This window comes from Jaculus jaculus, chromosome 7, assembly GCF_020740685.1.
Source record: "Jaculus jaculus isolate mJacJac1 chromosome 7, mJacJac1.mat.Y.cur, whole genome shotgun sequence".
In the NCBI taxonomy this organism is placed as follows: Eukaryota; Metazoa; Chordata; class Mammalia; order Rodentia; family Dipodidae; genus Jaculus; species Jaculus jaculus.
Window position 1 is genome coordinate 25246769 of NC_059108.1, and position 27046 is coordinate 25273814.

Genomic DNA, 27046 nt, shown 5'->3' on the forward strand with positions numbered 1-27046 from the left:
TTATCAAGTCATTTGCTTCAGATTATCACTTACTAAGTAGGAGACCGAGATTTAAGCTGGGATCATCATCACTTCAAAGCCTGAGCTTTTCTACTACATTTAAAATTACAGGACAAACATCCAATTCTAAGAAGAAAGAACAAAGGGTTCTGTTTAAACCTCTAGTGGCTGTTCAGAAAATGAGGATGCAGACTCCAAATTGGTGGTTTATATGTTCTTCATGCAAGAGCAGTGTGCTAAAGGAGAAAAGTGTAAGTTTTCTCTTCTGATGGGAAAATGTAGTCATGCACATCCTTATACTGACATCAGAAATAAATATCACTCTGAGTTTCCATTGGTAGCTGAAGTGAATAACAGATCTGAACTAAAAGCTAAAGAGAGCAAAGCCGAGCAGGTACAGGTCTTAACGATGCTGCCACAAGCAAGTCACCCAGAAGATCTCTCTCTTTGTGACTCTCCAGAGGTCTGCTACGTTTTGTTCTGTAAAAATATAGAAAGATGAAAGAGCTGAAATTCATCAGACATCTCACAGGAAGAGAGGAGTCTTACATCTGGAGAGGGTTTCCATATCCATTCCTACAAGAAGACGTTCCTACAAGAAAACGTACTAGTTTGTTTCTTCTTAGTGAATTTGGAGTTGGTGGAGATTTCAGAGATCTTTTACCTAGAGAGCCCTTTCACCCAGGCCAGCCCTTCATATACTGTTTGCTCTTAATTAGAAAACATCTTTTCATTCCTCTCTATGCTACTTTAAGAAACAGCTACCTCTGAAGTAATTTGGGAAGGGGATTTTTCTGTTTTGCTTTATTTGCATTTTATTATGATGGAAAATCAAACTTGTGACTCTCTTTACCTGAAAGGAATGAAAGAATATATTGGATTCACTGTAGTATTGTTGCTATAAGATTTTAAAAATTAACTCTGAAACGTGTCTTTTTGTCAGAAGCTGTGTTGATCAGAGGCTGTGAAAGCTGAGAAAGGTTAAACAAATTTGCCGATGACAGGGCCTTTCTAAGGTAAGGTAACATAGTTCAGGACCTGCATTATTCGTCACTTGACAATTTACAGACTACACAGAATATACTAAGAGTTTATTAAGAATAAATATAATAACTTTTTTGTTTGTTTATTTTTATTTTTTTGATTTTTCGAGGTATGGTGTCACTCTAACCCAGGCTGCCCTGGAATTCACTATGTCATCTCAGGCTGATCTTGAACTCAGGGTGATCCTCCTACCTCTGCCTCCCAAGTGCTGGGATTAAAGATGTGTGTCACCATGCCCAGTTAAGAATAAATATAATACCTTGATTCAAAACTTTGCACAGCTAGTCAGGTAGGCCTCTAATCCCATACTCAGGAGGCAGGGGTAGGAAGGATCTCTTGTGAGTTCAAGGCCACCTTGAGATGACATGGTGAATTCCAGGTCACCCTAGGGTAGAGCAAGACCCTATCTTGAAAACAACAACAACAACAAAATTTTACACAAATGTTTTAGAATTAAGACTTCTCCTTGTAGCAGGATGCTAGACAAGAGATCTTGAATTCCTCCCTTTAAACCAAACATGTAAAATAGCCATTAAAATGGATAGATCGACATGTTAGAAAGTAAGGAAAACTTTTTGGAGCTAGGATCAAAACAGGTGTATGGCTACATAGTGAATTTCCAGGTCAACCTGGGCTAGAGCGAGACCCTACCTTGATAAAACAAGCAGGAAGAACACAAAACCAGGTGTATTGTGTGAGGTGAAGAGGTACTAAAGTCCTTGAATGCTTTGGCGGTACCATGGCTTTGTGTTTACATAAAAGCTCTGTGCATGGTGAGTGCATACAAAAAAACCTTCTGAAATTGGGAGCCAAAATAAACATTTCCTACTTTGAAATGGATTTCTCAGGTACTTGTCACAGTGATGAAAAATCTGAATCCACAGAGAAATGGAGTCATTTCTGAGACTTCTTGTGATAATGTGTGTGGTATAGAATATTTTAGAATTGGGTCTGGAGATGTAGTTCAGTTGTAGAGTGCTTGCCTAGCATGCCTGAGGCCTGGATTTGGTCCTCAGGACTACATAAACCAGGAACTTCATACAACACCTGTAATCGCAACACTTGGGTGGTAGAGGCAGGAGAATCAGAAACTCAAAGTCATTCTTGGCCACATAGCTAGTTCAAGGACATCTTGGGATATATGAGACCCTGTCTCAAATTAAATGTAAAAAAAAAAGTTGGAATTGGTTTATGGAAAGGATTTGGAAAAGCTTGGGGATGCGCTCTTGAGAAGCCTGCTATTAGTAGAGCTTAGTGGGTTATTGTAATGGGAGCACAGAGAACCAGAAAGCCAATGGAAATGTGGATCATAAAACCTATGACCATGAGATTTCAAACCGAAATGAGGACCCTGTTGGGAAGTGGACTAGAGGCCATTTATTTGAAATTTGAGCAGAACTCATGTGTATGCCTTTTGTCCATGTGCACAGACTGTATATGAGGCAGAGTTTAAAAGGGATAAGCTGATGAACACTGGTGGGAATTTCTAGGCAGCTGAGCATTCAGGTGATAGCATGGGTATTACTAGCTGCTTGGGGCCAGGTTTAGAGTAAGAACTCAGAGACAAGGGCTGAGCAGGAAGTCTGAAAACTTGGCAGTTTTCCCACAAAAGGGGTGCATTTAAAATTGAGGTCAGGGAAAGAGATTGCTAAAAATATTAGGGCCGTTAAATAGAAGCCAAGGACTATGTACTAGGAAAGATGCTTTGAGGCCATCTTAGGAGTTGACTGGATATCACCAATTGTAAGCTCTATAGAGTAAGGGTTTTGTTTCTGTTTATTTTTGAGATAGAAACTTGTTGTCTCAGACTGGTCTAAAATTCACTATGTAGCCCAGACAAGCCTCAAGCTCATGGATGGTCTTCTTGCCTCAACCTCTTAGGTGCTGGAATTATAGGTGTGTGTCTTGTAGAAAGGTTTTAACTCATTTAAAAAAGTTTGAGAAGCAAGCTCTGAGCCAGTTTGCTTGCATGGGACCACTTTGGGAAGTGTTTTCCTAGAGCATTGTTTTCTGAATGGCTGATGTATCCAGGCTGAAGCTACTGAGATGGTAAAGGCAGGAAAATAGACACACACATGAATAGAAGACACATGTCTTAGTAACTACTCGTGAGAAGGGCATACAGACGTCTACATAATTCCACTTTGTATTATCTAACCTTTGAGCTTCTCTGTGTGATACAGCGAAAGATAAAGGGAGCAAGTATGACATTCTCCAAAGAAATAATAATAATTATTGTTATCATTATTTTTGGGGGGGTTTTCGAGGTAGGGTCTCACTCTAGCCCAGGCTGACCTGGAAATTCACTGTGTAGTCTCAGAGTGGCCTCAAACTCACAGTAATCCTCCTCTCTCTGTCCTCCCGAGTGCTGGGATTAAAAGTATGTGCCACCATACCTGCCCAAAGAAGTTATTAATTAGGATTCAAACCAGCCAAAGTTATACTCAGCTAGCCATATCTCTACTAACTTCATCTCTACAAAAGAAATGTTGTGGGCATTAAGATCAGGCAGTCTTAGAATAAATATCCTGAATGAGGCTTGCCAAATTCAAATTTTCCCAACATGTGCTCCAGAGGCTGACTAGTGTTCCTTCTGAATGTCCCAAGCATCTTTTAAAATGCAGTATCAAGACTGGAGAAATGGCTTAGTGGTTAAGGAGCTTTCTTTGAAGCCTAAGTACTCAATGGTCAGCTCTCCAGGCCTAGTGTAATCCAAAAACACAGTGACACACACGTGCAAGGTTGCACATGTACACCAGGGGCACACGCATCTGGAGTTTGATTGTAGTGTCCGGAGGCTCTGGTGTGCCAATTTCCTCTCTCTCTCACTCTCGCATTTAAAAAAAAGGCAGTCCTTGAGCTTGCCTCAATAAAAAAACAAAAAATGCATGTCAGCATGTGTGGACCTTGAAAGCTACTATTTCTCTTAGGTGATGTTATAGATGACTACTGCCTTTTCATAGAAATTTTGTGGTTAAATTTAGAGTACCTGTATTTTTTACAGTAATTGTATATCACTGGGGTTATCTTACTGCCTTTGCTCCCAACTAGCTGCACCATAAATAATTTATCCTGCTTCAATTAATGTTAAGCACTAAAAATACCTTCAGTTCAGAACAACAACAAATTTTTTTTTGTTGTTGTTTGTTTCTGTTTTTTGAGGTATGGTCTCACTCTGGCCTAGGCTGACTTGGAATTAGTTTCAGGGTGGCCTTGAACTCATGGTGATCCTTCTACTTTGGCCTCCTGAATGCTGGGATTAAAGGTGTGCACCATCATACCTGGCTAAGACATTTTTTTTTTTTTGACACAGTGTTTTATGTAGCCCAGGCTGGTCTCAAACTCCCTATGTAGCTGAGGATGACCTTGAACTTCTGATCTTCTTGCCTTCATTTCCCAAGTGCTGGGATTGTAAGTGTGCACCACCATGCCCCCAGTTTAAGCAGTCCTGGGAATTGAACCCAAGGCTTTGTGCAAATTAAGGAAGTTACCAGCAGAACTACATTCCTAGCTCTGTAGCTCCTGTCAGATTTTTATTTCTACAACTAAACATAAATTAAGTATTTTTAAAATAAGTTATAGGCTAATTAGAAAGAACAGAAACTTTAAGCCAATAGCATATAGAAACTTCATGAACTTTGTGAATAACTGGTAGTTTCTCAATTTTGCCATAAAGCTACTGATTAGTGTTTCAGGGGCTAGAGAGATAGGTTAGTGGTTAAGGTGCTACCTGCGAAGCCTAAGAACTCATGTTTGAATCTCCAGGTCCCACATAGTCAGACACACAGTGATACAAGTGCTCAATGTCACACATGTGCCCCATGGGGGGAGTGCCTGGAGTTCATTAGCTGCTGCAGCTGAAGGCCCTGGTGTGCCCATTCTCTCTCCCTCTCTCAAAATAGAGAAAGAAAGAAAGAAAAAGAAAGAAAGGAAGCAAGCAAGATATCTTTCCAGGTGTGCTAGCTCATGCCTTTAATCCTAGCACTTGGAAGGCAGAGATAGGAGGATTGGCCTTGAGTTTAAGGCCAGCTTGGTAGTTCCAGGTCAGAGAGTGAGACTGTATCTTGAAAAAAAAGAAAAAGAAAAAAAGGAAAAAATACTGTCTTATATATCATATAATTATATGATAATTTTTTTTTTGTTTTGTTTTTTTGAGGTAGGGTCTCACTGTAGCCCAGGCTGACCTGGAATTCACTATGGAGTCTCAGGGTGGCCTTGAACTCACAATCCTCCCACCTTTGTCTCCCGAGTGCTGGGATTAAAGGCGTGCGCCACCACGCCTGGCTGATAAAATATTTTTGTACAAAAATTTGTACAGAAATTTTTGATAGAACCAAAAAAAAAAAAAAAAAAGGAAACAAGGAAGAAATAGGAGGATCAGTGTGAGTTTGAGGCCAGCCTTGATACATGGTCTCTGGGGAGTCCAGGAAAGTTCTTGATCCCCAAACCCTGAGTTTGTTTGTATTTAACCAAAGAATTGGGCAATTCAAACTGAGAAAGATAATTATTAAATTATTGTATTTATTTAAGGAAGTACAAAACCAAGAGAAAGAAAATAGATACATTGGTCTGAGAGCCCATGTGGTAGGCATGGAAGAAATGTGAAAACAGATTTAGAGAGAAAAGGAAGTACAGAGAGCTCCTGCTGTGTGGAGGGCAGGAGGGGATAGAGAGGGGTCAAGGGGGTTCTCCCCACCTCTCAGCCCAGCTAGGCCTAAAGGAGGGGAGACTTATGAAGAACTTGGAGGTTCAGGAGTCGTGAACAGGCTGCCAAGAGAACTTGTCCTCCCCTGGCAAATATATTTCTAACCTTATGGTGGTGGGCCCTGCCTTCTGGCTGAGGTGAGCAAGAGAGACAGCTGATTGGTCTGAGCTAGAAGCTGGCTCAGGAAGAGGCCAGCCATGACACCAAGTTCTGAGGTCTAAACTAGACCAAGTACAATGCCAGGATTAGATTTGAATTCTAGGAAAGAAGTCCTCCCTCCCAGGGAGGGGCTTAGTCATGGAAAAACAGGTCTGGGGAATTCCTTTAGGCAAGAGATAAGGAGAAGCCAGGTTCCTCCCTGATCTCCAGGAAAGCTCAGACTGTAAGGGCAAGTCCAGAGACATTCCTGCTTTTTACTTTCAGGGGCCCAGTCACCCTAAACTCCCTAACAAAGCTACCTGACTCCCTCTCAGCCTGGAACTACAGAGTGAGTTCCAGGTCAGCCTGGGCTAGAGAGAGACCATACCTTGAAAAACAACAGCAAATCCCCACAAGGTACCAAGCAAGAAGAAGCAGGGGGATCACTGGGAGTTAAAGGCCAGCCTGAGACATAGTGAATTCCTGGTTAGCCTGAGCTAGAGTGAGACTATACTTTGAAAAACAAAAAAGCAAACAAAGACATTTCACAGTAGTATAATGTATATTATCATTGTACTTATGGGAGAACAGGGTTGATTCTGTCACTTCCTAAGTAGATACCACGGGTTTAAAATCGTGTGTTGTGAGCTGTAGTTCTAAGGGCTATTGGAACAAAATTTATATGTACAGGTGGTCTGATTGTACAAAATGTTCTGATAGCTATAATCCAGAAAACTTTAAAAAATATTACTCATATTTGCAAGGTGTGTGGGGGGGAATCAGTGTACCAGGACCTCTTGATATTGCAAACTCCAGAGGCATGCATTACTTTGTATATCTGGCTTTACATGGGAACTGGGGAACTGAACTGGGACTATCAGGCTTTGCAAGCAAGCAAGCATCTTTAACTACTGAGCCATCTCTCCAGCCCTGAGAAATTTTTTTGTTTTGTTTTGTTTTTAGGTAGGGTCTTGCTCTAGCCCACCCTGACCTGGAATTCACTATGTAGTCACAGGCTGGCCTGGAACTCACAGCCATCTTTCTGCCTCTGCCTCCTGGGTGCTGGGATTAAAGGGGAGTGTGCCCTCATAAATTTTTAAAGGGAGGTTTTCCTTGTTATTTAATTGATAATATTTGTTAGTCATAGTTCACTAGACTACTGATTATAAAGGACCCAGAGGACTGCAAATATGGCTTAGTAGTTAAGGTGCTTGCTGGCAAAGTCAAAGGACCCAGGTTCACTTCCCCAGTACCCACGTTAAATCAGGTTCACAAGGTGGCGCATGCATCTGGAATTCATTTGCAGTGGCTGAAGGCCCTGACACGCCCATGCTCTCTCTCTCTCTCTTTTTCTAACAAATGATATAGAAATAAATTAGTCCTAACTGTAGGGGCTAAAGGGTAGCTCAGTGGTAAAGCATGTGTTTAATATGCATGAGGTCTGAGTTCCATCCTGAGCATTGCATGGATGCATAGTCCCCCCCACACACTATAGTTCTAAAACTTCTGAGTTATGGTTTTGAAAGTAAGAAAGGTGTTACCCAGTTTATTTGTAATGATATTTATAACTTTCTTTATATTTTTATTACTTTTCTATTAATTTGTTTCTTATATTTTTATGTTAATTATAATTTTATATTTATAGTTTTCTTCCCTCTCTCCCTCCCTCCTTTGCTGTGGTAGAGATAGGACCTAGAACCTCACATGTGCTAGATAGGACCTAGAACCTCACATGTCACTGAAATATATACCCCCCAACTACAACCCTTTTTTGTTGTTCTCTTGCGTGTGTGCGTGTGGTTGTGTGTGCAGATGTGTATTACTGTTTGTATGTGTGTGGGCACACGTGTGTGTGCTGGTGTATGTGCATGTGTGAGTGTTGAGGCTGGAGGACAACCTCGAATGTCCTTCCCAGGTACCATGTCCATCTGTTTGATACAGAGTCTCCCATTGGCTGGGAGCTCACAAATTAGGCTAGATGGCTGGCCAGTGAGCTCCAGGGATCCACCAGTCTCTGCCTCTCCAGCACTGGGATTCAAATGCACATTATCATGCCCAGCATTTATGTAGGCACTGTGGATGGCTCTCAAGTCTTTATGCTTGTAAAACCAGCACTCTAACTGATTGATCTCTTTCTCTAGCCTCCAACCATTATTGTTCCTTATAAATTTTTCTCCTCATATTTTTTCCCTTAGTAAGTAACTTAGAGCTAGAATTACCTGTCACATTTTCAAAGTTCAAATTGACTTTCTTTTTTTTTTGTGTGAAAGGCTTAAACATTTTTATTTATGTATTTATTTGAAAGTGAGAAAGAGGCAGAGAGTGAGTGTGTGTTGCAGTTAGATTCACACTGCTGATAGAAATCACCCAACCAAGAGCAGCTTGTGGGAAAAAGAGGTTTATTTTGGCTTACAGGCTCGGGGGGAAGCTCCACGATGGCAGGGGAAAACAATGGCATGAGCAGAGGGTGGACATCACCCCCTGGCCCACATAAGGTAGACTATAGCAACAGGAGAGTGTGCCAAACACTGGCAAGGGGAAACTGGTTATAACACCCATAAGCCTGCCCCCAACAATACACTCCCTCCAGGAGGCGTTAATTCCTAAATCTCCATCAGGTGGGAACCTAGCATTCAGAACACCTAAGTTTATGGGGGACACCTGAATCAAACCACCACATTTCGCCCCCAGCCCCCATAAACTGATATCCATCCATGATACAAAATATAATGCATTCAGTCCAACTTTAAACGACCCCATAGTTTTTATCAATTCCAATGATGTTCATACATCCCCATAGCTCAAGGTCTTTTAACTGAGCCATAATACCAAAAAAAAAATAACTTCAAAAAACCCATAATACACAGAATAAACATTCACACTGCAAAAGATGGCATTGAGAATAGCAAAGAAACAAGATTTAAAACAACCAGGGCAAACATCAAACTCTGTTACTCCAAGGCCAACAATTCTAGCCAGTGACAAATCTCCAAGTCCAGTAATTCTAACCAGCAACAAGTCTCTGGCATTCCAATTCCACCCCTCCAGCTAGGCTACTCACAGTCCTGGAAAACATTCAACCTGGCAGCTTTCCTTAGCAGCCATCTCGTGGTCCCGGCATCTCCACTGGGTCTCCACCGCAATCCACGGTTCATCCTCATGACCCCATGGGGTCTCCATGCAGGCAACCAGCAAACCTGCTTCACACTGCTCATGGCCATTTCCAAAACACAAGACTGTGTTGCAAACTCAATGACCCTCTTTCTGGCATTTCTTATACTCCATAATACCAGGTAGGGTGCCAATTTGTTAATCAAGGGGGGAATAAAGCAGACATTGAAGAACAGACACTCCTTGAGGATTCAGGCCCCTTCAAAAGAGCCTACATTATTTTTTTTGCCCCAGTACAGATTAGCTGGCCCAATCTCAAAGGTTGTAATCTCAATTGCAACTGAACGGGCAGGAGTTCACCCAAAGATTTACTTCTGTGCCATATCCTTCTGCTCACACCAGTTCATTTCTATGCAGAGCAACCCTGCACAACTTCTCAGGACAGGGGCATTACAGCAAGCTTCTCACACAAACTGCTAGCCCAGTTCAAGCAAAGGTCTTTCTCACCCTCATAAGCCAAACCTCACAGTTCATAGTTCTTACTGCCTTCGGGTCTTTCAACTCTGACCATAATAGTCCATCAAGCTGTACTTACAGCACTGCAAGGCATCTGTTAGGCCAAGGTTTCAAGTCCTTCCACATTCCTCTTGAAAATCAGCTCCAAAAGGCCAAAACCAAATAGTCTAGCAGCAACCCCACTCCTTGGTACCACTTTACTGTTATAGTCAGGTTAGCACTGCTGGTAGTCATCACCCAACGCAGAGCAGCTTGTAGGAAAAAGAAGTTTATTTTGGCTTACAGGCTTGGGGGAAAGCTCCACAATGGCAGGGGAAAACAATGGCATGAACAGAGAGTGGACATCACCCCCTGGCCCGCATAAGGTGGACCATAGCAATAGGAGAGTGTGCCAAACACTGGCAAGGGGAAACTGGCTACAACACCCATAAGCCCACCCCCAACAATACGCTGCCTCCAGGAGGCATTAATTGCCAAATTTCCATCAGCTGGAAACCTAGCATTCAGAACACCTAAGTTTATGGGGGACACCTGAATCAAACCACCACAAAGAGAGAAAGAGAGACAGAGAATGGGCATGCCAGGGTCTCCAGCTGCTGCAAATAAACTCCAAATGCATGTACCACCTTGTGCATCTAGCTTACATGGGTCCTGGAGAATTGAACCTGGGTCCTTTGGCTTTGCAGGTAAGTGTCTTAACTGCTAAGCCATCTCTCCAGCTGCAGTTGACTTTCTTTTAAGTATTGGCATTACATTAAGTCAATTAACTTGATAATAATGAATTGTATTTAATTGATAGCATGCTGTCTTGTTTCTAAGCATTGTGTTGATTAAAAAGACTAAAGTTGTGGCTGCAGAGATGACATAGGGGTTAAGGCATTTGTCTGCAAAGTCTAAGGACTCCAGTTCAATTCCCCAGGACCCATGTAAGCTAGATGCACAAGGGGGTGCATGTGTCTGGAGTTCGTTTGCAGTGGCTGAAGGCCCTAGCCTGCTCATTCTCTCTCTCCCTCTTTCCCTCTCAAGTGTATGTATATATGTATGTGTATGTGTGTGTGTGTGTGTGTGTGTATTCTTTTTTTTTAAATTTTTTTAAAAATTTATTTGAGAGCGACAGACACAGAGAGAAAGACAGATAGAGGGAGAGAGAGAGAATGGGCGCGCCAGGGCCTCCAGCCTCTGCAAATGAACTCCAGGCGCGTGCGCCCCCTTGTGCATCTGGCTAACGTGGGACCTGGGGAACCGAGCCTCGAACCGGGGTCCTTAGGCTTCACAGGCAAGCGCTTAACCGCTAAGCCATCTCTCCAGCCCTTTTTTTTTTTTTTTAAAGACTAAAGTTAGGACAGTGTTTGAGGCAGAAGCTGCATTTATTGCCCCAGGGAAAGTGGTAGTAAGACAGAGATGTAAATGGAGAGAATTATCAAAAATTGTGCTGTGGGGCTGGAGAGATGGCTTAGCGGTTAAGCGCTTGCCTGTGAAGCCTAAGGACCCCGGTTCGAGGCTCGGTTCCCCAGGTCCCACGTTAGCCAGATGCACAAGGGGGCGCACGCGCCTGGAGTTCATTTGCAGAGGCTGGAGGCCCTGGCGCGCCCATTCTCTCTCTCTCCCTCTATCTGTCTTTCTCTCTGTGTCTGTCGCTCTCAAATAAATAAATAAAAACTTAAAAAAAAATTGTGCTGTGAACTGATGGCAGAAGAAAGTAAGCAGGTTGGAGGTGGTGTGGCAGAATGTGAGACAGTCAGGGATGCCCATACTGTGGAAGGTAGAGCAGTGTAGGAAAAGGGCCAGGTTCATGCTTCAAGTGTATATTAAGAAAATTATCATAAACACACACAAAGGCTTATTTAGGGACCTATGGGGAATTTAATGAATAACAGGACAATAAATGAAATCTATTTGAGAGAAACAGAGATGCAGTTATTAAAAATTTACCTTAGAGCTACACTGATGTTAAAATTCTTGTGGTAATTGACCAAAAATTCAATTGAAAGTATTCATAAGCCCATCTATTCAGATAGTATCATTTGTGGCCCATCTTTGAAAAGCAACCATCTAGTGAGGGTTTTAAATATAAAAAATTTAAAAGTATATAATTTCCAATTTATAATTAATCACATATTGTTAGATACTTGATTCTAGTACAAGTGCATTTGGGTTTGGATTCTGGCTACAGTACTCATGAGTAGTGGCATTGAAGTTAAACTGTTCAGCTTCCTGTGCCTCATTGGCCTTATCTGAGGTTGCTATAATAATATTTGCTTCATGTTTTTATCTGTAAAGTGGACTTACTATAATAATATTTGCCTTATGTTCCTTTCACAGTTGTTGAAAGAGTAAATATGTGAACATTCTTTAGATATTACAAGATGATATATAATCATAGTCATGAATATTAATGTAGGATTTTTTTGGTTTAAATTTGTGTCAGTTTAAAGTAACTTTCCAATATCTTTTAGGTAACCTACTTAATTTTTGGAGGTTAGAATATTCATGATGTTTAGTTATAAATACTGATTTGTATATTTTTGATGTACTTTTTAGTTAACTTTTGGACAGATTGTCATACTTAACTTTGTACTTTCCTGCCCTCTTCCGATGATTGTGTCTAAAATTTATTTTTTCTAGACTCCTTTTTCTGAGGTAACTGTATTGTATTTGGGCCAATGAGATACAGAAGTTTATTGGAGTGCTTCTTGAACAATGTTCTTTTTTAACCCTTCTGTATAAAAGAGAAGTATTTGGAGAAAGTCCAGTCTTTCCATTTGATACCTGTTTTTTGAGGGGGCAGGGATTTCAAGGTAGGGCCTCGCTGTAGCACAGGCTGATCTGGAATTCACTATGTCGTCTCAGGCTGGCCTTGAACTCAGAGATCCTCTGAATTCTGCCTCCCAAGTGCTGGAACTAAAGGCATGTATGGCCATGCCTGCCTTTGATACCTGTTCTATTGTCATGGTATTCGTATGCTTTTATTTATTTATTTATTTTGGTTTTTCGAGGTAGGTTCTCACTGTAGCTTAGGCTGACCTGGAATTCACTGTGTAGTCTCAAAGTGGCCTTGAACTCTGGGTGATCCTCCCATCTCTGCCTCCCAAGTGCTGGGATTAAAGGCTTGTGCCACCATGCCTGGATAATATGCTTTTATTTTATTTAATTTTTAAAATTTATTTGGAAGCAGACAGAGAATGGGTGTGCCAGGGCCTATTGCTGTTGTAATCTCCAGATGCATGCACCATTCTGTGCATCTGGCTGTATGTGGCACTGAGGAGTTTAATCTGGGCTGGCAGACTTTGCAAACAAGTGCCTTTAACTACTGAGCTATCTCCCCAGTCATAGGATGCTTTTAAATGAGACTGTACTTGAAATTGCTAAATTCTCGGTAATACCCAGGTTCTAAGATGGCCTCTAACATGCTCTAGTATTTGATATCTGTGCCTGTGGTGGGCTCTGAAGTAAGTTGCAGTTCAGCCTGGGTAGAGTGAGACCCTGTCTCAAAAAAAAAAAAATACATACATACATACATACACAAATAAGTTAGTTTATCGTATGTAATCCACACTGTCTATGGATTCCATTATATCATTTTAACAAACTGAGACAGGTGCCGTCACAAGTATTCAAGTGGGTCTGGGTTTGGAAGTGGTGAGTGAAAAATGGATGGACTTTACTTTGACTGAAAGCATAATGTAACTTAGAGAAGCTGTAGACTCTTGTCCCTTACGAGGTTGTCAATTAGAACTTAGAGGAAACTGAGGAGAATCTAGTTACCTAGGAAAGATCTTTCTAATGCATTAGCAAAAACTGTAAGGCAGCACTGCCACTCATAGCAATGTAGAAACTAGGAAAAGTGCTTAGTGAAATGAGTGCTGCAGCTAAGCCCATCTCCAAACAGAGACTTGAAGGTGTAACCTAGTGTATTCTCACTTCTTACCGTAAAACATGAGACAAGCAAGTATGATAAAAGACTGATTGTGCAGTGGTACTTACCTGTAATCTCAGGACTCAGAAGGCAGAGGCAGAAGGTCGCCACGAGTTCAAGACCTGTTTGGCACACATAAAGAGTTCTAAGAAAACAAGCAAGGAATAAAGTTTAGCATTAGGTATTTCCACTTAGAAAAAAACTACCCCTTAGCCAGCAACTCATGGTGTATTATTAACACATCTGTAAACCGCTTTCAGGGCTGGAGGTTTAGTTTAATGGTAGCTGTAGACTTTCCTAGCATGCATAAATTCCTGGGTCCCAGCCTCAGTAGAGGAGGAAAATGGGGGTGGGAGAGGAGAGGGAGAAGATAGGAGAGAGAAAAATGGCTGCTTCCAGGTAAAGATCAGGTCCAAGGTAGTATGTGTGGGGGGGGGCGGGGCGCAGCGGGGGGCTGAGAGAGAAAGCGTAGTGCTAAAGTGCTGACCCAGCATGAGTGAGAGCTAAGCATGAACCCCTGTCCTACAGTGACAAACAACCACAGCGGCGTGATGGAGCCCACTGTAATTGATATATTAATTTAGAGAATTTTCCACTTAGCAAATTCTCTGAATATGTTTTATATGTCTACCTTGATCATGTAATGTGTCTACCATGAATGGGTTTGTTTGCATCTGAAAAATAAATGCCGGGCTGGAGAGATGGCTTAGCAGTTAAGCGCTTGCCTGTGAAGCCTAAGGACCCTGGTTCGAGGCTTGATTCCCCAGGACCTACGTTAGCCAGATACACATGGTGGCGCACGCATCTGGAGTTTGTTTGCAGTGGCTGGAGGCCTGGGATACCCATTCTCTCTCTCTGCCTCTTTTTCTGTCTGTCACTTTCAAATAAATAAACATAAAATAAAAAATTAAAAAAAATAAAAAATAAATGCCATCTAATGTAGTTCCATTAACAAGCTTCTCGTAGAAAGAGATGTTTTGCAATGATTTTTCCTTGACATTTTAAACTGAGTTGTTTTTTAACTCAAGGTTTTCTGCCCCTTCACTCAACCTACATCTTCCCATGGTTTCTTTTTCTGTATTCTTTTAATTTTATTTATTTTTTTTCTCTGTGTCCTTTTGAGATCCCATTTTTCTTCTTGGTTTCAGAGTGCCAGCTCACAAACTGTACCTTTAGAGATTTATTATAGTAATAATAAGATTTTCCAATGAATAACTTTTTTGTGTTGTTCTCATTTCTAAAACCTTGTAAAATTAGAGCATGACATGCCTCTGGAAAGAGAATGTGTGTCAGTTCTCTCCAGGGTGGGAGTTGTTCATTTATTAAAAGGCATTTTGGAATTCTGTATTCTTAACTATACAACTGTGAAGAAAACAGATGAGGGTTGGGAAAAGGACAAGGAACTATAAGAATTGTTACTACCACCCTCCACCTGTGCTGAGCACTGGTCCCATTCTGTTGGTTATAATTCTGGTTTTATGTTGTGTTTTGGGACCTCGCTCCTTCCTTCTCTCCCTTCCTTTTTCTTTTTGATGAGATAGGGTCTCACTCTAGCCTATGCTGACTTGGGAAGGGGAAGAGCTTACCAAAAACAAGGACCAAGAGAGTCATACATGTAACCAAGTAGGAAAACACCTCAAAAAAGGCAGGAATGCACATGGACAAAAAGAAATCCTTCCTCTTCCCAGCTTAAAAAGGGGGAGGCAGCCGGGAGAAATGTCGGCACATGTGTCAAGAGGGATCCAGAGGAAGAAGATGAAACCAAGATTGAGACTTACACTCGTGGTTAGGCAAGAAAACACCCAGTGCCAGACACATGTGGAAAACAGACAGAAAAAAATGCTCAGCAGAAAAGAGAGCCTCCCTGCTCCCACCCCGGCTGGGAAGGGGAAAGAGTTTACCAAAGCCCGGATGGACCAGGAATGTTAGGCAGCAGGAGATTAAAGAAAGCCAAGCGAGTTTTACACACGTGCTCAGGCTGCTTTAATATGGGTCAGATATCCACTTAGAATGAGCCTCATCATCAGACTCAGGTGTGCAGACCTGACTGGTTGGTGAGCTTCAGAGGTTGCCAGGAGGGGCCAGCCCACAGGTATACTGAGCTGAGGAGGAAGCAGGAAGCTGTTTCTGAGGCATTGCTAATAGCCATCTTGAATGAAACTGGATCAGATGTGGGTTCTAGTCCTGCCAGGGCAGACAGGGTGACTATAGACATATTAAACAGGATGCTCAATAAGAACACCCCAATTCTTTTTGTTTAGTATTTTTTTTGACAACCTTGTGTGTTTTTTTTTTTTGTTTTTTTTTCAAGGTAGGGTCTCACTCTGGTCCAGGCTGACCTGGAATTAACTCTGTAGTCTCAGGGTGGCCTTGAACTCACAGCGATCCTCCTACCTCTGCCTCCCGAGTGCTGGGATTAAAGGTGTGCGCCACCACACCCGGCTAACCTTGTGTGTTTTGATAAGATTCAGTTCCCATTTCCTTATGTCGTCTTCCTCTCCCACTGAACCCATTCTTCCTAACTAGACCCACTTCTACTTTGAGGTCCTGTTGTTTTGGACCCACTGAGTTTCATTAGGGTTGTTTGCATGCGCATTGGTAGGTTATTTACTGAAGCATGGGTAACTTACCAATGGCTACACCACTGAAGAGAATGCCTTCCCACCCCACAACATTAACTGTCAGTAACTCCATAGGGAGGAAGAGGGCCTCATGAGAACTCCATGAACAGTGACAGAATATTGATAGGCCCAGTCTTAGGCAGGTAAAAATTGTCACTGTGAGGTCATGAGTGTAATGCATGCATCATGTTCAGAAGACAGCGGTCCACAGCACTCTGCCCCATCCTCTGGTTCCCATATTCTTTCTGCCCTCTCTTCTGCAATGGTCCCTGAGATTTGGTGTGGTTGGTATAGATGTTCCAATTAGCACTGAGCATTCCACAATCACTTATTGTATTAGTCAGGGTTCTGTAGAAGAACAGAGCCACTAGAATGAATCATTAAAAAGGGAATTTATTGGATTAGCTTATGGTAGTCCAATAGCAGTTGCAGGCCCAAGAATCAAAAAACCCGGTAGCTGCTCAGTCCACGTGGCCAGATGCCTCAGCAGTCCCAATCCGGCACTGAAGGCCTGGAGGCTTCCTGAGTCCTGAGGAACCGCTGGTCTTCAGTCCACACCGGAAGGCAGCAAGCAGCTCCGGCAGCCAGGTGGAAGGAAGGAAGAGGCTCTTTTCACCCAGAGCTTCCTTGTATAAAGTCCCCCTCTGAGAGGGGCGACCTGCTCTAGGGGAAGGACTTCCTCCTTCAGTGAATCCTTCCTGGAAGCAACCTCAGAGACCCACCCAAAAAGAATTTCTGTGGATTACTAAACAGATCAAGTTGACAACACCTTAACCATCACACTTACTCTTAGCACTTTGATAGATTTTGAGCCCCCAGTAATCACTGCCCACAACAAAAAGAAACTTCTCTGACCAAAGCTGACAGTAGCTCTAGACTGTGTTCATAAATAAAAGTATTTGGAGGGTGCTTTGATGGGCACAATATATCCATTTAGCCAAACAACAGTAGCAGCTTCTCCTCAAGTCCTATGAACTTTCCAACCATAGGCTTTTGACTGTTTTCAGTACCAGGCAGGAATTCCTTCCCATGAGGGCTAGGACTGGACAAATGGCTTAGCAGTTAAGGCGTTTGCCTGTGAAGCTAAAGGACCCGGGTTTGATTCCCCAGGACCTATGTAAGCCAGATGCACAAGGGGTACATGCATCTAGAGTTGGTTTGCAGTGGCTAGAGGCCCTGGCATGCCCATTCTCTCTCTCTTTTTCTGTGTGTCTTTCTTCTATCTTTCTCTCTCTTTCTGATTGCACAAGAGAGAGAATGGGCACACCAGGGCTTCCCAGCCACTGCAAACGAACTCTAGATGCATGTGCCCCTTGTGCATCTGCCTTACATGAGTCCTGGGGAATCAAACCTGGGTCCTTTAGCTTTGTAGGCAAGTGCCTTAACTGCTAAGCTATCCCTCCAGATCTGTTTTTTTTTTTTTAATTTTATTTATTTATTTGCAATCAGTCCTAGCCCCCTGTTTTTGTTTATTGCCGTAGGGTTTCACTGTAGTCCAGGCTGACCTGGAATTCACTATATAGTCTCAGGGTGACCTTGAACTCTTACCTTAGCCTTCTGAGTGTTGGGATTAAAGGTATGTGCCACCACATCTGGTTTTTTTTTCAAAGAATATTTTTCTTTAATTGATTTTTCTATTTTTTAAAAATTTCATAGATTCCTGTCCTGTCATGTTTCCTTTGTTCTTTCGTTTTAACTTATTATTGTATCTGGTATCTTCATGTGGAAGCTGAGATCAGGAGAAGCCTGTCTTCTTTTGTTATACAGGTAGTTGTGCAGCGAGTCTCCAGATCTTACTAGTAACACACAGATTTTTTTCTGATTTCTTTTGCCTCTTCTTCGACCTGTGGACTACTTAGTAGGGTGATACTTATTTTGGTATATTTGGGGATTTCCCAGATATAATTTATTACTGATTTTTTAAAGTTAATAAGATCATGAACATTTTAAATATTATTGTCAATTCTATACATATTTTCAGCTTATTTGACATCATAGAGTATGATCTGACTTGATAGTCATTCCATGTACATTTAGAAAGATGTGTATTTTGCTTTTTTTGTTTTTGCACGTGTGTATATACATGTTTGTACTGTGGAGGGAGGGCTATTTACATTTCCTGCTATAGCCGTGGACACTTAGTCCTTCAATTCTGTTTTTTTCCTCCTCTTCATTTTGAATTAGGCATGTGATTATTTAAGGTTACGGTTAATGGACTGACCCTTTTACAGTTATAAACCAGCTCTTCATCCTGGTACTGTTCTTTGCCCTGAAATCTTCATTCAACATGGCCAGCTGTGCTATTTCCTTTTAAGTAATATAAGCAATGTCTGCCTTTTTCATTCTTTTTTTGTTAGTTTGTTTGTTTTGAGGTAGGGTCTCACTCTAGCCCAGGCTGACCTGGAATTCATTATGTAGTCTCAGGGTGGCCTCGAACTCATGGTGATCCTTCTATTTCTGCCTCCCGAGTGCTGGGATTAAAAGTGTGTGCCATCACGCCCGGCTCTTTTTCATTCTTTTAACCTAGATGTGTCTTCATATTTAAAGTGGATTTATCACAATTGAATAAATAAATAAGAAAATGTGGGACTTTTTGGTTCAGTCTGATAACATCTGATTTTTAACTGGAGTGTTTGGAACATTCATATGTAATTTGATTATTGATAAGGTTAGATTATAATTCTCCAGGTTCTGTTTGTTTTCTATTTATATCTTTAAAAAAATTGTTTATTTTTATTTATTTATTTGAGAGTGACGGAGAGAGAAAGAGGCAGAGAAAGAGATAGAGAGAGAGAGGGAGGGAGGGAGAGAGAGATAAAATGGGTGCTCCAGGGCCTCCAGCCACTGCAAACAAACTCCAGATGTGTGTGCCCCATTGTGCATCTGGCTAATGTGGGTCCTGGGGAAATCGAGCCTCGAACCAGGGTCCTTAGGCTTCATAGGCAAGCACTTAACTGTTAAGCCATCTCTCCAGCCTAGTTTTCTATTTCTTTCTTTTGCAATTTTGTCTCCGTTTTCTTCTTTTTTATGGTTTCTTGTAGATTAATGGCAGTTATTTTTTTTTTCCTAAATGAACATTCTGGGGGCTGGAGAGATGGCTCAGTGGTTAAAGGAGCTTGCTTGCAAAGCCTGAAGTCCTGGGTTTGAATCCTCAGTACCCTTATAAAGCCAGGTGCAAAGTGACACATGCTTCTGCAGCTCGTTTGCAGTGACAGGAGGCCCCAGCATGCCCATATTCATCCATCCATCCACCCATCCATCTACTTATTCTATAAAGATGCATGATGTCCTAGGCCTGTGGACTCCAACTTTTGGCTCCTTGTATCCAAGTTAGCAAAAAACTGAAAACACAGATTCTGATAAGAGTAAATTATGAATTATAAAGTATATTTAGGGAAAACACATGACTTACGCAGTTTGTTGTAGGGTGAATTAAGATCCAGAGGGAGGCTTGCTGAGAGACTCAAGCTGTAGGGAGAGGTTATCTCAAACAGTCAAGCCAGTGCTTGCTTCAGTAGCACATATACTGAAATTGGAATGATACAGAGAAGATTAGCATGGCCCCTGTGCAAAGATGATACACAAATTCGTGAAGCGTTCCATATTTTTTTAATAAACTGCAGTAAGTTTTGAATGAGGTTAATCTGATACAAGTAAATGAGTCTATAGACAGTGATCTCAAGCTAAATAGTACAATACTTGGAATTGTGTTCTTTATGTTTGTAGTGTTGGTAAAGCATTAATATGCAGAAAATAAAGACATTACACAATGCAAAAATTAAAAAAAAAAAGACTCAAGCCAGAGAATTCTCCTTGGCTGGCTGGAAAGGGAGAGGAGAGACAGAGAAACATCTATTTGTGGAAAGCAAATTATAAAAACTAAACGATACTCTTCAAATAAGAGATCAGAGAGGATTAAGAAATAGTGAAAGACTCAGAGATCAAAGTAGAATCATACATACAGTCAAGTGAGATAGTAGCCCAAAGCATGACACAGCTGTAAGTAAGCAGAAAACTACCCAAGATGAGAGAATTGCTCCCCTTGGGAAGGAAAAAGACAGACTTACATGTACGTTCAGGCCAGGTCACAGGGAAAAAGAGTGAGCCATCTGGGTAACTTCCTTTATAGGATCAGACATCCAATTAAGGTGAGCCTTGTTATCAGACAAGCGTGTGAGGAGAGACCCGATTCCTTCATGGACTCTAGGAGCTGACCTAGGAGGGGCTGAGGTCAGCATGGTCGGTGGTCTGGGGGCTGACCCTGAGGGACTGAGCCGAGGAAGCTCCTGCTGGGCACTGTCACCAGCAGCCATCTTGGATGAGACGAGATCACATGGAAGTTCCAGTTTTGCCAGCGCAAACAGAATGGCATCTCCTTGTTCCGTCTTTGGGCTTCTTGCCCTGACTAACTACCTGTTAAAGCTATCTCACTCCTGTTTCTCCTTCACTAGTAGGAAGACCCAAGCCCAGAAGAGATTCTCTCCCTTGCCTGGCTGGAAAGAGGGAGGGGACATGGGGGAATCCCCCTCACTGTAGAGCTATCTCCAGGGAAGAAGCCTCTGGAGAAGGGATTTATACGCCATGGAAAGCAAAGCAGGGAGATGTCCAAGCAAAATGACATCCTCCCCTGACAGTGCTTACCACAGCAAGGGCCAGGAAAAACGAGAGGGATTTGCACACGTGGTGAGGCTCCTTTATCTGGTCATATATCCAATTAGGATGCGCCTCATCATCAGCCGCAGGTGTGTAAGGAGGGACCTCATTGGTGGACTCGATAGGCCAACTCAGGAAGGGTCAGCCCCCAGGTGTGCTAAACCTGGGAAACGGGCAAAAGCAGGAAGCACTGCTGAGTTGATGCTGGCAGCCATCGCGAGTGAGACTGGGTCAGATGTAGGTTCCTGTCCTGCCAGGGCAGACAGTTATCTTGCTCCTGTTGCGCTTCAGTGGAGAAAACGTGGCGTAGCAGGTAGCTGGGGTGTCACATCTCTGCAGGGAGGAAATTGTCTCACTGAGCCCCTCTCCACACATGTAGGGCTGCACTAGTCAACGCCAGGGTCCACCTTCTGCAACATACCTTCTCCTGCGAGGCTCCACCAGCTGGTGACTGAGTAGAAAACTTAATTACAAACCCTTAATAAGGCTAGGGGTCATTTTACATTTGAAACACACATGTGATTTGTTTTCATGTGTGTTCTCATTTTCTTACATGTCCCCCCCCTTTTTTTTCTTTCTTAAACTACTCCATAAAGCTGGGCGTGGTGGTGCACATCTTTAATCCCAGCCCTCAGGAGGCAGAGGTAGAAGGATCACCGTGAGTCCGAGGCCACCCTGCATAGTGGAATTCAAGGTCAGCCTGAGCTAGAGTGAGACCCTACCTCAAAAAACATATATACATGTACATACATACATATATATATATGTATTCCATAGATTTTTTTTTAGCATGCCTTGGTATTATTTTCTTTATATTTCTTGTGTTTGGAGAATTATAATTAGATTTATACATTTCTAATTTCATTAAAATTTTAAAACATTATTGCTTCAAGTATTGTTTTCTGTTTCCTGTTCTCTTTCCTCTCCTTTTGAGATCCAAATAATATGTTTATACTTTCATTTGCTTGGAGTTTTTCCATAGTTCAGGAATGCTCCCTTCTTTTTAAAATGTTTTTCTTCCCTCACCATGTTTTATTTTGATAACTTTTATTGTTGTCTTTGGGTTACTAATAACTTCTGTGTTATGAACTCTGGTGTTCATTTTATTTAATTTTCATTTCATAAATTTAGTTTTAATCTCTAGAAATTTGATCTGAATTTTTTTTGTATCTTTCATGTCTTCTCCTAAAATATATCTATGGAACATATATCTATATCTGCCTATCTACCTATATCTGTATGTCTATATCTACCTATATGTATATATGTAGATATATAGATATAGCTATATTGGCATACAGATATTGTGAATTATATGTTATTGTGTGTTCATTTTTTAAGAATATATATATATATATATTTTTAATATTTTATTATTCATTTTAATTTATTTATTTGAGAGAGACAGACAAAGAGAATGGGCACACCAGGGCCTCCAACCACTGCAAACAAACTCCAGACGCGTGTGCCCCCTTGTGCATCTGGCTAACGTGGGTCCTGGGGAATTGAACCTTGAACCGGGGTCCTTAGGCTTCACAGGCAAACGTTTAACTGCTAAGCCATCTCTCCAGCCCAAGAATATATATTTTTAAAATTCTATTCTAGGATCACATAAGTTACTTTGGAACAATTTGAGCCTTTCAAGACATTTTTTTAAACAGTTGCTTATTTTAAAAAATATTTTTTGGATTGTGGAGAGGTGGCTGAGTATTTTAGGCTCTAACCTAGAGCCTAACGACCCAGGTTTGATTCCCCGGTACATACATAAAGCCAGATACACAGTGGCACATGTGTCTGGAGTTCATTTGCAGTGGCTGGAACTCGCTCTTTCTTTCTTTCTTTCTTTCTCTCTCTTTCCCCTTGCAAATAAATACATAAGTAAGTAAAATTTTTGTTTACTTTTATTTATTTATTTGCAAGCAAAGAGAGAGAGAAAGAGAAGAGATAGAATTAGCACACTCAAGGTCTCTTATCACTGCAAATGAACTCCAGATGTATGTGCCACTTTATGCATCTGGCTTTATGTGGATACTGGGGAATCAAACCTGGGCAGTCAAGCTTTGCAAGTAAGTGTCTTTAACTGCTAAGCTGTCTTTCCAGCCCAAGACTCTTTTTGTGGAGGGGGTGGGGCTTCAAGGCAGGGTCTCACTCTAGCCCAGGCTGACCTGGAATTCACTATGTAGTCTCAGGCTGGCATCGAACTCACAGCAACCCTCCTACCTCTGCCTCCTGAGTGCTGGGATTAAAGGCATGTGCCACCTCGCACGGCCCAAGATTCATTTTTTTTTGTTTGTTTTTCGAGATAGGGTCTCACTGTAGCCCAGGCTAGCCTGGAATTCAGTATGTAGTCTCAGGGAGGCCTTGAACTCATGGTGATCCTCCTCTCTCTGCCTCTTGAGTGGTTAAAGGTGTATACCGCCATGCCTGGCTCCAAGGCCCATTTTTACGCTCTGTTAATAGACACCTTTACAGTCTTCAACCTAGTGTTAGTTAATTTGGTCCCAGAGACACTGAGCATTCCTGAGAACTCAGCCTTATTTCCTAAATGAGATTTCCTTACTTTTGCTGTTGCAAACAAGCTTAGTTTCCCCCATGTGTAACGACTGGGAATGTCTTGCAGTCTTCTCTTTCCTAGTGGTTCTTTACCTGGACTTGAGGAGTTTTCCTTAGTAAGGGTGTGCTCATCAGCTCTCTAATGGAAATTGGAAGAGAATCTTGCTCTGTGTTTACAGGGCTGACTTTGCAGTTCTCTTCTTTCTGGTAGTCATTCTGTGAATTCTAGTCCCATTGGCCTTCCTTGGTCTCAAGTCTTTCTCTTCAACCCAAGGCGACTACCAAGCTGTTTTGGTTTCTCTGTTGCAGTCTGGGGCAGTTGCTAAAGCTTACCTTGTCTTTCTCTATGGGATTTCTGAGCTGAGCTGTCTTGCATCTAGTGTCTGAAAACTATTGCTTTGTGTATATTGTCTTGTTCTTTAGCTATATAAGGCACAGGTGTAAATCCATCCTCCTACCCATATCCTGAGGCAGCCCCTGTACTTGTACTTTTGATTCTTATTGGTCAAAATAATTTTTAAAAATATTTTATGTTTATTTATTTATTTATTTGAGAGAGGGAAAGAGAGAGAGAGAGAATGGGCACACCAGGACTTCCAGCCACTGCAAACAAACTCCAGACACATGTGTCACCTTCTGCATCTGGATAACATGGGCCCTGGGGAGTAGAACCTGGGTCCTTTGGCTTTGCAGGCAAGCACCTTAACCACTAAGCCATCTCTCCAGCCTTGTCAAAATAATTTTTATAAATATGTCCTTTTGTTTAACTTTCAAGTACTAATGGCCCACTAATAGGAAGTTTGAGTATGTGTTGAAAATGCTAAAGACAACTTCTATTTTTACTATGCTGTAGTCAAAAAATGAAGCCTGTTCCCATTTCTTCTTTTGAAGGAAAAATGGATTTCTTTGTGGTCTCTTATGGTCATATTTTGTAGCCAGTATTATTGATAATATTTTAATTATATGCATGCTTTTTTGTGGATATGTGGGGAGAAGGGGAAGCTCAGGATTGAATCCTAGACCCTGTAAATGTTAGATTAGCTGCTATGTTTCTGAAATTCTTTGACTTTAGTTAGTGATTTTTGTGTTACTTTGTTTACTTGAGAGAGAATGAATAAGAGAATATATGAGCATGCCAGGGCCCCTTGATGCTGCATGTGCCACTTTGTGCATTTGGCTTTATGATCACTGGAGAATTGAACCCAGACTGGCAGGCTTTGCAAGCAAGTGCCTTTAACCATGAGCCATCTACCCAGCCCTTTTGAGTGACTGTGAATTCATTGTTAATTCATGTAAAACTCTCTGACTTTTAAAGGGACTTGAAAAAAATATCCTTGTGGTTATTCAAAGAACCAGTCTTAGAAATTCTGATTTCTTCCATTGTACTGGAACACACACACACCTAAGTAAGCACTTAATGACCCTTACTGATTAGTTTAATTTGCCTTTGACATCTCTCTGTTTTTTTTAAGGCAAGCCCAACAGCCTGGCCTTTTTTTTTTTTTTTTTTTTTTTAAGGAGAAAGCAAGAATGAGAAAGAGAAAATTGGCCTGCCAGGGCCGCCAGCCACTATATTCAAACTCCAGACATGTACACCACCTTGTGCACATGTACGATCTTGTGCATGAGTCACCTTGAACGTCTGCCTTACATGGGTTCTAGAGAGTGAAACATTGGTCCTTAGGCTTCACAGGCAGGCACCTGAACCACTACGTCATCTCTCTAGCCCTGATATCTCTTTAAAAGAAGAAATAAGAGCTGGAGAGATTGCTTAGTGGTTCAGGTGTTTGCCTGAAAAGCCACAGGACCCAGGTTCAATTCCAGGACCCACATAAGCCTGATGCACAAGGTGGAGCCTGTGTCTCGTATTCATTTACAGTGGCTGAAGGCCCTGGTGCACCCATTTCCTCTCTCTGTGTCTGCTTCTCTCTCTCTCTCTCTCACAAAGGAATAAATTAAATTAAAATATTTTGAAAAAAAAGAAATTAAAACGGTGTATAGTGGTACATGCCTTTTAACTAACTCAGCACTGGCTGAGAGAGGAGGGTCCGAATGAATAAATAAATAAATAAATAGGGCTGGAGAGATGGCTTGTCAGTTAAGGTGCTTGCCTGCAAAGCCAGTACCCATGTAAGCCAGATGCACAAGGTGGCACATGCATCTGGAGTTTGTTTGCAGTGGCTGGAAGCCACCCCCCCCACACTCTGCCTCTTTCCCTCTCTCAAAATAAATAATAAATAAATGAGAAAAAATAGAACTACAAAATTTTTACAAATATGCTGATTGCAAGAATAATTGGCTGACAAATCTTTAGCCTTCTTTGATTTTGATTTTTTTTTTTAGAATATTCATATATTTAAAATGTAGAACTGTTTTAACCGGGAATATAGCTCATTGATAGTGCACTTGCCTGTCATGTACAAGATTCCAGGTGATCTCCAGCAATGCTAAAACAATAGTAACAGCAACATAAAAGACTAATAGTAATAAATAAATCCACAACAAAAGCCCTATGCTTTAAATGGACAGTATTAACACTCTATTACCTTTTAACCAAACTCATATTCTTTTTTTTTTTTTTCAAGGTAGGGTCTCACTCTAGCCCAGGCTGACCTGGAATTCACTATGTAGTTTCAGGCTGGCCTCAAATTCACAGCAATCCTCCTACCTTTGCCTCCTGGGTGCTGGGATTAAAGTCATGTGCCACCACACCTGTAAACTCATATTCTTTTTTTTTTTTTTTTTTTTTGGTTTTTCGAGGTAGGGTCTCACTCTGGTCCAGGCTGACCTGGAATTAACTCTGTAGTCTCAGGGTGGCCTTGAACTCACGGCGATTCTCCTACCTCTGCCTCCCGAGTGCTGGGATTAAAGGCGTGAGCCACCACGCCCAGCAAACTCATATTCTTAGAGATAGTTTAATTTTGCAGAGTGGGTATAGTGTGTTAGTAATAGGTCTGATAGCTACTTCTGTTAGATCTGGACGTGGAGCTCTGCCAGGCAGGAAGGCCTCCTTTGCATTTCTGGAGCACAACTCCACAGCGGCTCTGACTAGCTTCCGTACAGAGCCAACACGTTTTCCAAGCTATGTACATTGCCTTCTTCTTCCAGAGTATTCTACAAATGTCATCCAAGCCACCATCCCACTCCACTTTCCACTCTGCTCCTCATCTCCAAGCTTTGCATAATTTACATAATTCATAATACGAGGAGAAAATGATGACCTCAAAATAGAAGACAGACTAGTTGGAAAGAAGGATTCAGTGGAGGGAGGAAAGGAAGGGCGGTGGGCGGGGACTGTGACTATGGTACATTTATATTTATAGAATTTTTTAATGAGAAGTATAAAATAAAGCTATATAATTCTAAGATATCTTATGATAATCTTTAAATCTGTAATGCCTTAGTCTTTGTAATTCTCATTTGAGGAGATCTTGACTAATAATGTCTAGAGAAAAAATTTTCCAGTTGAAATTACATCTAGTTTAACTATACATAAGTTATTAAAGGATTCTTTCTCTTTGACTTTTGATGTCATTATTTTTTACCATCTTTATAATTTTCCCACTATAACTACAAATGTTGATCTGAGTTCCAAAACTTAATTCCTTAAAAATTCTTTACATTTTCACAAAATTGCCCTGTTAAAATTAAATTATAGATACTCAAATCCAAAATCTTCCTTGCTTCTTAAAGCTTTGAACATCAAGTTCATAGTACTTGCATATTTGTTTGTTCTGCTTTCTTAAGCTTGGGGTGATCATCTTCCCTTAGGAGTTAACATGCTAGCAG

The 27046-nt window shown here is 41.5% G+C and overlaps 1 protein-coding gene and 1 non-coding gene across 3 annotated transcripts in view; both read left to right on the forward strand.

The window, feature by feature from the left end:
* The window catches only part of Cab39l (calcium binding protein 39 like), a 128423-nt gene that overhangs the window by 17739 nt on the left and 83638 nt on the right, over window positions 1-27046 (forward strand). Inside the window, exons 1-2 of one of the 2 annotated variants that reach the window (XM_045154963.1) lie at window positions 112-251; window positions 944-1016. The exons of the other annotated variant lie outside the window; for it this stretch is intronic. The gene's annotated coding sequence lies outside the window, so the exon portion shown is untranslated. Of the gene's footprint in view, window positions 1-111; window positions 252-943; window positions 1017-27046 lie in introns of those variants that run through there. 2 annotated transcript variants of the gene reach the window in all.
* On the forward strand, window positions 19554-19660 carry LOC123462434. The gene has a single exon (XR_006638256.1). It is a non-coding gene; the product is annotated as a U6 spliceosomal RNA (small nuclear RNA).